The 10,306-nt window shown below is 41.1% G+C and overlaps 2 pseudogenes; both read right to left on the bottom strand.

Moving 5' to 3' along the window:
- Window positions 1-2,084: 2,084 nt before the first annotated feature.
- LOC127486080 (U2 spliceosomal RNA) lies at window positions 2,085-2,210 on the bottom strand (annotated as a pseudogene).
- Window positions 2,211-9,281: 7,071 nt separating this feature from the next.
- On the bottom strand, window positions 9,282-9,994 carry LOC138847306 (GATA zinc finger domain-containing protein 1-like; annotated as a pseudogene).
- Window positions 9,995-10,306: the final 312 nt, after the last annotated feature.

Genomic DNA, 10,306 nt, shown 5'->3' with positions numbered 1-10,306 from the left:
TTCTGCCACCACCTTCCTAGAAAGTGATTTGTTCTTATAGGAAATGTAATAAAACAGTGGATTTTCAGGGCCGACACCATGGCACAGTAGGTTAATCCTCCACCTGTGGCCCCAGCATCCCATATGAGCACTGGTTCTAGACCCGGCTGCCCCTCTTCCAATCCAGCTCTCTGCTATGGCCTGGGAAAGCAATAGAAGATGGTCCAAGTCCTCGGGCCCCTGCACCCACATAGGAGACCTTGGCCATTTCAGCCAACTGGGGAGTGAACCATCAGATCTCTCTCTCTCTCTCTCTCTGTAACTCTACCTCTCAAATAAATAAATAAAATCTTTTAAAAAAATAAAACAGTAGATTTTAGGGTGTGAGCAGGAGGTCGGGGAAAATGTAAAAAAGGTGTGTTAATGGTAGATCCAAATGTTTGGCAGCTCCTAGGTTCAGGGCAGCCAGGGGCGGGAAGACTGCAGGACCCTGGCTAAAGCTCCAACCTATTTCCAAAGGTGGACCTCCCCGGTGTTATATAATTGTGTGATATAATTGTGATTGAGATAATGACATCTTACCTTTAACTTTATTTTTCCATGATATTTTCTGGACTTAGTGAATACAATTTTGCCACATATTTTTAAAAATATTTATTCATTTTATTTGAATGGCAGAATTACAGAGAGGCAGAGGCGGAGAGAGGGAGAGAGAAGTCTTCCACCTACTGGTTCACTCTCCAAATGGCCGCGATGGCCAGAGCTGCACCAATCTGGAGCCAGGAGCTTCTTCCTGGTCTCCCATATGGATGCAGGAGCCCAAGGACCTGAGCCAACTTCTTCTGCTTTCCCAGGCCATAGCAGAGAGCTGGATGGGTAGTGAAGCTGGATGCTGGCATTGCAGGTGGTGGCTTTACCCACTGTGCCACAGGGCCAGCCCCACCATATTTTTATGTAAGTGAAATGTCAAGACATATTTCATAGTGACATCCCTATATGTATTTCACTCCATTAATGCTCATACCAAATTACTACAGAAATGAAAATGCAATGTACATGATAAGATTTACAACCTTTTCTTAATTTTCTCCTTGACTCTGAATTTATTACTATTGCTTTGATTATGAATAATTTAGTGAGTGGCAACTGTACCATGGGAGCTGGTGGCCATCTTAGTTGACTTTATTGTGAGTTCATTAAATTTGTTTACACCTTGGTTGTCATTCTAGCCATTAAAACTATTCCAATTAATTGTAATCATCCATATCCATTGATATACTTGATTTTTGCAGGCAGTGTTTGTTTCTCATTTCCTTTTGAAAAGATTTATTTTATTTATTTGAAAGGCAGAGGCTCTCACAGAGGGAGGGAGTGAAATAGTGAGAGAGAGAGAGAGAAAGAGAAAGAGAACCTTCCATCCTGTAGTGCACTGCCCCAAATCACCACAATGGCTAGAGCTGGACCAGGCTGAAGCTGGGAGCCAGGAATTTCATCCAGATCTCCCATGTGGGTTCAGTGGCCCAAAGACATGGGCCATCTGCTGCTTCTTTCCTAGGGACATTAATAGGAAGCTGGACTGGAAGTAAAGCAGCCAGGACTCAAATCAGCACTCATAAGGGATGCCAGTGTCACAGGAGATGGCTAACCCCCGATGCCACAATATTGGCCCCATGGCAGTACTTATTTTTATTCTTTCTGGATTTTTAAAAAACTAAAAATTATTATTTTATCTTAGAAAGTATTCAAGCTGCCATTTTTTTTGTTCTAGTAGCTTTCCTATAGGAAATTATCTTTCCTATAGGACATGATCTTCTTAATTATCTTCCAACATCTTTTTTTAAAGATTTATTTACCTATTATCTGAAAGGCAGTGTTACAGAGAGGCAGAGGCAGAGAGAAAGAGGTCTTCCATATGCTGGTTCACCCTCCAAATGGCCGCAACAGCCAAAGCTGGGCCCATCTGAAGCCAAGAGCCAGAAACTTCTTCCAGGTCTCCCACATGGGTGCAGGGGCCCAAGGAATTGGACCATCTTTTACTGCTTTCCCAAGCCATCGTAGAGGGCTGGATCAGAAGTGGAGCAGCCAAGACTCAAACAGGTGCCCATATGGGATGCTGGCACTGCAGGCGGTGGCTTTACCAGCTATACCACAATGCCAACATCTTATAAAGACTTGTAAATTGGTAAGAACAGATACTACACTTGATCTTAGCCAAAAGGCCAAGAAGTGATATAAAGGCTTTTAAATGTAAGTTTATTATATTCATTTCAGCAAAAATCCTCTTATCATTTTATTAATGTTCATCTCAAATTGTTCATTTTTGCTCACAATGAAAATTCATTAAATCTCTCAATATGTGTGTTTCTTAATACTTTTTGATTTGCCATTGAATCTACTACTCTCTGCTGTGTATAACATTAATAAAGCTCATTCCAATGGTAACATAAGGGGCCTGTTGCCATCTTTGGTTATTTTCTGTAAGGCCTTCAAGTTATCATAGCCTGTCAGTTTTCCCTGTTATTTTAATGTATAGTTTCCTAAACCATGTGGACAGTTACAGCTTTCAACCTTTCAAACCATATACACTTTTTACAGTGTTTTTGCATTTATTGAATTTCAACTTAATCATTGATTGTGAAATTGTCCACCCTTTAGGTCAAAACACTGATATTTTTCCTTTATTATTCTTCAATTAATAACATTAACTTTTATAGGTTTAATTACTTGCAGTGTTTCTGTATTCTCTCTCTCTCTCTTTTTTTTGACAGGCAGAATGGACAGTGAGAGAGAGAGAGAGACAGAGACAAAGGTCTTCCTTTGCCGTTGGTTCACCCTCTAATGGCCGCCGCGGCCGGCGCGCTGCGACCTGTGCATCGTGCTGATCCGATGGCAGGAGCCAGGTACTTATCCTGGTCTCCCATGGGGTGCAGGGCCCAGTATTTGGGCCATCCTCCACTGCACTCCCGTGCCATAGCAGAGAGCTGGCCTGGAAGAGAGGCAACCGGGACAAAATCCGGCGCCCCAACCGGGACTAGAACCCGGTGTGCCGGTGCCACTGGGCAGAGGATTAGCCTGTTGAGCCGCGGCACCAGCCCTGTATTCTCTTTTAAAAATGATTTTAGGACTACTTTTCACAAATGTTCCCTATATACACTTATAAATCTATTACTGCCCCTGCCAAATGACTCATTTCTGCTCACAATAATTGCAGTGCAGTGTATTATGTGTCATGTACGTTGATTCTTATTTTTTATTATATCTTTGTATTAATAATGGTCACTCATTTCTGTCATGAGTAACCTAGCCTATACCAACACTAGGACAGTATACTCTTTCACACTTTGAGGACACATATTTGTTTTACATTTTCTTTATTTTTAGAAACTAAAACTTGGTCATTAATTTTAAAATTTCCACGCATTACACTCATTACATTAGTGCTATTTTAGCTTTAATATTATTGAGTTAAACAGCACAAGATTTCCTTGACCTAGATTCCTGCAAATTTTCTGTATTTATGTAATTTTAATATTATTTTTATTTATATCTATTACTTCACCTTGTGATGCTGTCTCTGTGTCTACCAAATTTCCCATTGGTACACCCAAAAGTCAAAGTACATTGTATATAGAAATGTAAACATTTCTCCATTTTTCATGTTATATTTGAATTTATTTTTTACTATCAGAAAATAATCAATCTAATTTATGAAAATTCTAGGAGCTGGGGGTGTGGTGTAGCAGGTAAAGCTGCTGCCTGCAGGGCCAGCATCCCATATGGGCGCCTGTTCGAATATGGGCTGCTTCACTTCCCATCCAGCTCTCTGCTATGGCCTGGGAAAGCAGTAGAAGATGGCCCAGGTCCTTGGGCCCTACACCCATCTGGGAGACCTGGAAGAAGCTCCTGGCTCCTGGCCTCAGGTGGGTGCAGCTCTGGCCATTACAGCCATCTGGAGAGTGAACCAGCAGATGAAAGAGACTCTCTCTCTCTCTCTCTCTCTCTCTCTCTCTCCCCCCTCTCTCTCTCTGCCTTTCTCTGCCTCTCTCTCTGACTCTGCCTCTCTGTAACTCTGCCTTTCAAATAAATAAATATAATAAAAATGAAAAAAAGAAAATTTTAGCATGTGAAACATCAGGCTACCTTGGTTTGCTTTATCATTGTTAGGCCATCAACTCTGTAAATTATGAAACTTTTCCAAGCAAGTTTTATATTTAGAGTGTCTGAGCACAATATTAGGGATGTCCACCACTTTCATTGGCAGACTTTTTTTAGATTTTATGGGCTTCCATATATCTTGAGGTTAATTTTCATTTTGGGAATTTAGTTTAAGGTTTTTTTTGTCTTTTAATTTATTGAGCCCATTTTTTTTCCCACAGCCCTGTGAACCTGTGGCCATGATGTTTTAAGTTTTATTGTGAGATCATCATCACCCCAAACATTCTATAGGTGCCCAGGAAACCATCAGGTATACAGTATCTCAGAATCATCCTAGCCAAGGGTAGTCATTGTATGTCTTCAAGGTAATAGATACATATACAAATATATGTAATTTTATGTATTTATTTATAGAACTTGGAATTATTATTTGTTTATTCAAGTTTGTTAATTATTGAAATGTTCCATTGGTCTAAATACTGTTATATGTCCTGACAATTATGTGGGTAAGTGGCAAGATCTCGATTTCATTTTGATCCTAGAATTATATTTTTTTTTGTTTCTTTAATTAGAAGTTGGTAGAGAGAGACACATAAGAACAGATAGTGTGAGTTACAATTTCATGGTTCACTCCCCATTCTGTAATGACCAGGATCTGGATAGCTTTGGAATTCTGTACTGTCGTTTCCTAATATATAAATTATATATTTAAAAATATATATCAATTTTGAAATTATAGCTGTAGATACAAACATCTTTGCTTTAAAGTTTTCCTAGTTATTGACATAATCAATTTTTAAAGATTTATTTGTTTATTTGAAAGTCAGAGTTATACAGAGAGAGGAGTGGCAGAAGAGAGAAAGGCAGAGAGAGAGAGAAAGAGAGAGAGGGAGGTCTTCCATCAGATGATTCACCCCCGCAATTGGCCACAACAGCCAGAGCTGTGCTGATATGAAGCCAGGAGCCAGCAGTTTCCTCTAGGTCTCCCACATAGGTGCAGGGTCGCAAGTGCTGGGTCCATCTTTTTTTTACTGCTTTCCCAGGCCATAGCAGAGAGCTGGATAGGAAGTGGAGCAGCAGGGTCTCGAACTGGCACCCATATGGGATGTCGGCACTTCAGGCTATGGTGTTAACCTGCTGCGCCACAGCACTAGCCCCCAACATAATTATTTATTTACATTCTTTAATTTTTCTTATTTATTTATTTATTTATTTTTATTTGACAGGTAGAGTTAGACAGTGAGAGAGAGAGAGACAAAGAGAAAGGTCTTCCTTCCGTTGGTTCACCCCTCAAATGGCTGCCACGGCCAGAGCTACACCGATCCGAAGCCAGAAGCCAGGTGCTTCCCCCTGGTCTCCCATGCAGGTGCAGGAGTCCAAGCACCTGGGCCATCCTCCACTGCATTTATGGGCCACAGCAGAGAGCTGGACTGGAAGAGAAGCAACCGGGACTAGAACCTGATGCCCGTATGGGATGCTGGTGCCGCAGGCAGAGGATTAACCAAGTGAGCCACAGCGCCGGCCCCTAATTTTTCTTATTTTCTATTTTAATGTAGATGTACTATTTTGCACAAAAATTTCTTATATGTGCTTGTTACATTATTATTGTTACTATCATGAAACTGAATTTTCACAATAATGAAAGTATAATTTATATAGTAACTAGTACACTTCTCTGTCATATTTTATCTTTGAATTTATTTCTTTTTTTTCCTTTTTCACTTGAAAGGCAGAGTTACAGAGAGGGAGAGACAGAGAGATCTTCCATCTATTGGTTTACTCCCTGGATGACTGCAAAAGCTGGGGCTGCGCCAGCCAAAGCCAGGAGCCAGGAGCTTCTTGAAGGTCTCCCCAGGTGGATGCCAGGAGCCCAAGTACTTGAGCAATCTCCTTCTGCTTTCCCAGGCCATTAGCTGGTACCTCTATCAAAAGTAGAGCAGCCAGAACATGAGCTGGGACCCATATGGGAGGCTGGCCACACAGGTGGTAGCTTAACCTGCTATGCCACAACACTGGCCCCTCTTAATTTATTCTTTTTTTAAATAATTACATCACTGAATTTTTTTACTTAGCTTTTAATTCATCCCCCTTGCAAGGATTTCAGAAGTACTACTGTGTAATGTCTTCTAAACATGTGCAGATTAGGAACCAGAGTTCCCTCCCCACCAGGTAGGCAGTGTACAAATAAATGCAGTGGGTGCAGCCACTGCTTAGGCTGCCACAGCCCACACTGGAATGCCTGAGAAAGGGTCCTGGCTCTGCTTCTGATCCAGCTCCCTGCCAATGCACCTGGGAGGCAGCAAATGATGTCTCGTAACTTGGGTTCCTGTGATCCATGTGGGAGACCCAGATGGAGCTCTGCCTCCTGGTTTCAGCCTGGCCCAGCCCTGGCTGTTGAGAGAACTTAGCAAGTGAACCAGCAAATGGAAGATATTTCCCCCCACCCTCTGCTTTCAAATAAATAAAAAACACCAAGAAAGTATAAAGCACAAAAGCATAACTACAGAAAATTCCTGTTCACATGTTAACATCCTGAAGGCAGTTCCATATTCTGCTTTTTCCTCCTACGAACTGGGAACCTTTCCCCATCATTGACAGTTTTCACCTTGGATGGCTGTATACTATTCCGTTACACAAGCACACTACAATTTAAGCATTCCCTTCCAAGGATGTATAAATGCATGGCTTACATATCTGTTAGGAAAGAAGAAGCAAGCACAATTCTTCAACGTGCCCAGGGCAACCAAATGAATTCCAAAAAATGTGTCTCCCTTTTCTGGTTTGTGACAGAAACTCCATTCTAAGCACACATTATAACCATCTGTAGAAAGATATACATGTATAAACACTACACACATGCATTAAATAACATTTCCACCACGATTCATAGGATTCCACCTACTTACGGCTGAAATGGAACTGTGATTCAGACTTCCTGTGGGCAATTAATTGGTCCTGGAAAAGCCTTTCATAGCCAAGAACCTGTATTGTTTGTAACATTTTCAAATACATGAAGATTGGAGAACTATTTAAATATCTTAAAAAACAATGTTAAAATAATCTTTCAAACAATCTAGTACTAATCCAGATTGTAACAATTTGAAATTCAACTTGACTATTTTCAGCGGAATTTCAAGTTAAGGCTAAATTTAGTATGAACTAGTTGTCAACTAAAATGTCAAAGACCTGCGGTGAAGCTGGAAGGACCAATAGGAACAAGGGCACAGAGCCAGGAGGTGAGGGTACGCAGGGCAACAGCAGGGGGAAGAGGCAGACGAGGCTGGGGATGCAGACTGGGCCATCTCAGGGATACCCAGGAAGCAATAGGAAGATCTTTGCTGAGGAAGGAAGCAGAAACTCAATCCTGATCCTAAAAGATACAACATAACATAATGTCCTCTAAATTTACTTATGTTGTCACACAAATGAGAAGATTTCATTTTTATAAACTTAACAGTATTAGATTGTGTATAGTCCACACTTTTTAATCCATCCACTTACGGATGTACCCTTGAGTTGATTTTCCATTTCTAGATCATTGTGAATGTGAATATTGCTACAATAAACATTGAAATGCAAAAAAATGACACTACAAGTGTCTACTAATTTGTAGGCAACTTCCCACTCTATGATATACATGACTTTTCTAATCAGTCATTCTTTGATTTTCCTAAATTTTATTAATTAATGATGATGAATTTATCTACTCCAACTACTTACCAATGATCAGTTTATTTGCTACAAATTCTAAGAACTACAACACTGGGTTTCCTATTTACACTATTTTTGGAAGAAAGATCTACTTAAGTTATTTAAATGAAATACGTAATCAAAATAAGTCCAAAGTAATACTTGGTGAAAAACACATTTTAATCCAAAATTGTGAACAACAGCATTTAGGAAACTATACACAAAGGTATTTACAGTCAATTTTACTCTAGCTGTTATGAATGGAGATGCACCTACATATACAGAGCTGTCTGCAGTTACTTCTTCCCAAAATAGAAGCCAACCAGTGCAGAAAGGGTAACAGTTGAAAGGTGCCTCAGTTCAAAATGTTATGATCAGATGAGACCCGGACCAATTTTCCAGGACTGAAAAACACTTATTAAACCTGGACAGAAGAGACACGTGTGTGCCACCCCATTTCCCACTATATCCATGCTGCTGCTCCTCTACGTAATTGACTGCAGATGAACTAAAACCTGCAGCTGAATTCTGGGCACTTCTATATATATTCTGGACACTTCTGTATACCAGGCCTGTCAGGTCCAGGTTTAGTCCATAGCAAATGTTTTCACAACATAACTCAGAATGCCTGTTTGAACAAAAGTATATATAAGTTTAAAAAATATTGAGCTAAAAAAATCATCCACCAGTCACAGCCAAAAATCCATTCTAGATCACAAAATAAGGCTTGTGTGGTTTTATGATAGACGCTATTAGTCACAGCTACATTTTATGTGGTTAAGACTCTGTTCAGAAATATAAACCATGATATTTTGTTCTTACAGAAAAATACAATCCCATTTTATGCATTTCTAGGAATAAATTATGGAGAAAAAATAGATACTACCTGCCTCTTAATGTCTCCGGGCATTACAGACTTTATCTGTGAAAACACACATACAGAAGGTAGTATTTAACCTCAAATATAGTCCATTATTTTCTATTCTTCTTAATTCTTTAAATAACCAGCAATGAAGATGATGATGATTACCGGGTAGTAGGGGAAAAAAACTGTAATTTACAGTCATTTTTCCAGTTAAAAATTTCATTAAAGAAACATGTGGCACTATCTTGTAATAGTATGAATACAAGATAACTGGAAATCCAGTTCTAATTATTTTTTCCTACTGAAAGACAGAGACACATACACACAGAGAGACAAGCAAAGAGGGGAGCTCCCACCTGCTAGCTCTCTCTCCAAGTGCCTGCAATGGCCAGGGCTGGGCCAGGCCAAAACCGGGAGTGGGGAACTCCATCTGGGTCTCCTACATGGGTGGCAGGACATAACTGCTGGATACATCACCTGCTACCTCCAAAGGTGCACTTTAGCAGCAAGCTGGAATGTTTAGTGGAGCCAGGCCCTCTGGTATGGGCTGTGGCTTCCCAACTGGCAGCTTCTCTGCTATACCAGGCGCCCTCCCACTGTAATTTTCCAACTACAAACGGTTGGCAACTGTTTCCTTGACAGTTATAGCAGGAGTAGGTCCAACGTGAGTCCCTATACAGCCCTTCTCAGGTCTAGTAGGAACCGCAGGAAATGACGACGACCATGGCTTGAAATACTCAGAAGTGAATGACACTCCGAGTATTCCATCGTCCTTGGAAGATCTTCTTCTGGCCCTATGATATAGGGTGCAGGATCAAACCGGTCTCTGGGGCTGGGGCTGGAGAGAGTGGGAATGAGCCGCATCAGAGCCACACTCTTCTCGCAGTACTAGTCCTGGATGAAACCCCTGATCTGAGAACAGTAGGGCTTTCCATCCTGCTCATCAGTCACAGAAACAATGTCTCCAGTTTGGTACTACACACCATTGTAGAAGATGGACTCGGGCAGTGATTATGGTAGAAACCGACGCAGGAGCTTTGATGGGGTTTTTTAATTTAAAAATATGCTTTCTTCCTTTTCCTTTAGTGGACACTTTTTTTTTCAGTCTCTGGAGCGGGTTTGTACTTAGTGTTTCTCAGCCGAGCAGACCTCCGGTGGATTTCCTGCTTCCTCTGCTTGCCGCCCCTCACTGCCATTGCTTTGCAGAGGGGCGGCCAACGTCCCAGCGAAGGTGGTCGTGCCAGAGCCGCCGTGGACGCTGGGCTGCCCAGCACCAGGCCCGGGCAATGGTGGGGCCCAGCCCATGAGGGCAGCTGGGGTGCGGTCCCCCTTAATTTATTGTTGCTACCTGTGTATATGATTGGCAACCTAATGAAAGCCCAATCTACGACCAAACCTATCAGTATATCATGCTTGACTTTTACATTGAAAGGTCATCAGCATACTCAAGGTTGTGTTAATTCTCTTGATGATTCTATGTATACAGTTCATCAGAAGGACTATGGGATCACAGCATCATTCTCTCTTTTCAGATGATACACTGTTAACATTTCTGGTGGTTTATGTGAACATAAGTAAACTTTGATTATTGATATTTTCAAAGTGTAGCTATAGATG

The sequence above is a fragment of the Oryctolagus cuniculus genome, chromosome 20 (genome assembly GCF_964237555.1).
Source record: "Oryctolagus cuniculus chromosome 20, mOryCun1.1, whole genome shotgun sequence".
In the NCBI taxonomy this organism is placed as follows: domain Eukaryota; kingdom Metazoa; phylum Chordata; class Mammalia; order Lagomorpha; family Leporidae; genus Oryctolagus; species Oryctolagus cuniculus.
The sequence above is the reverse complement of the archived record's forward strand: the minus strand, read 5'-3'. Positions and strand labels throughout refer to the sequence as shown.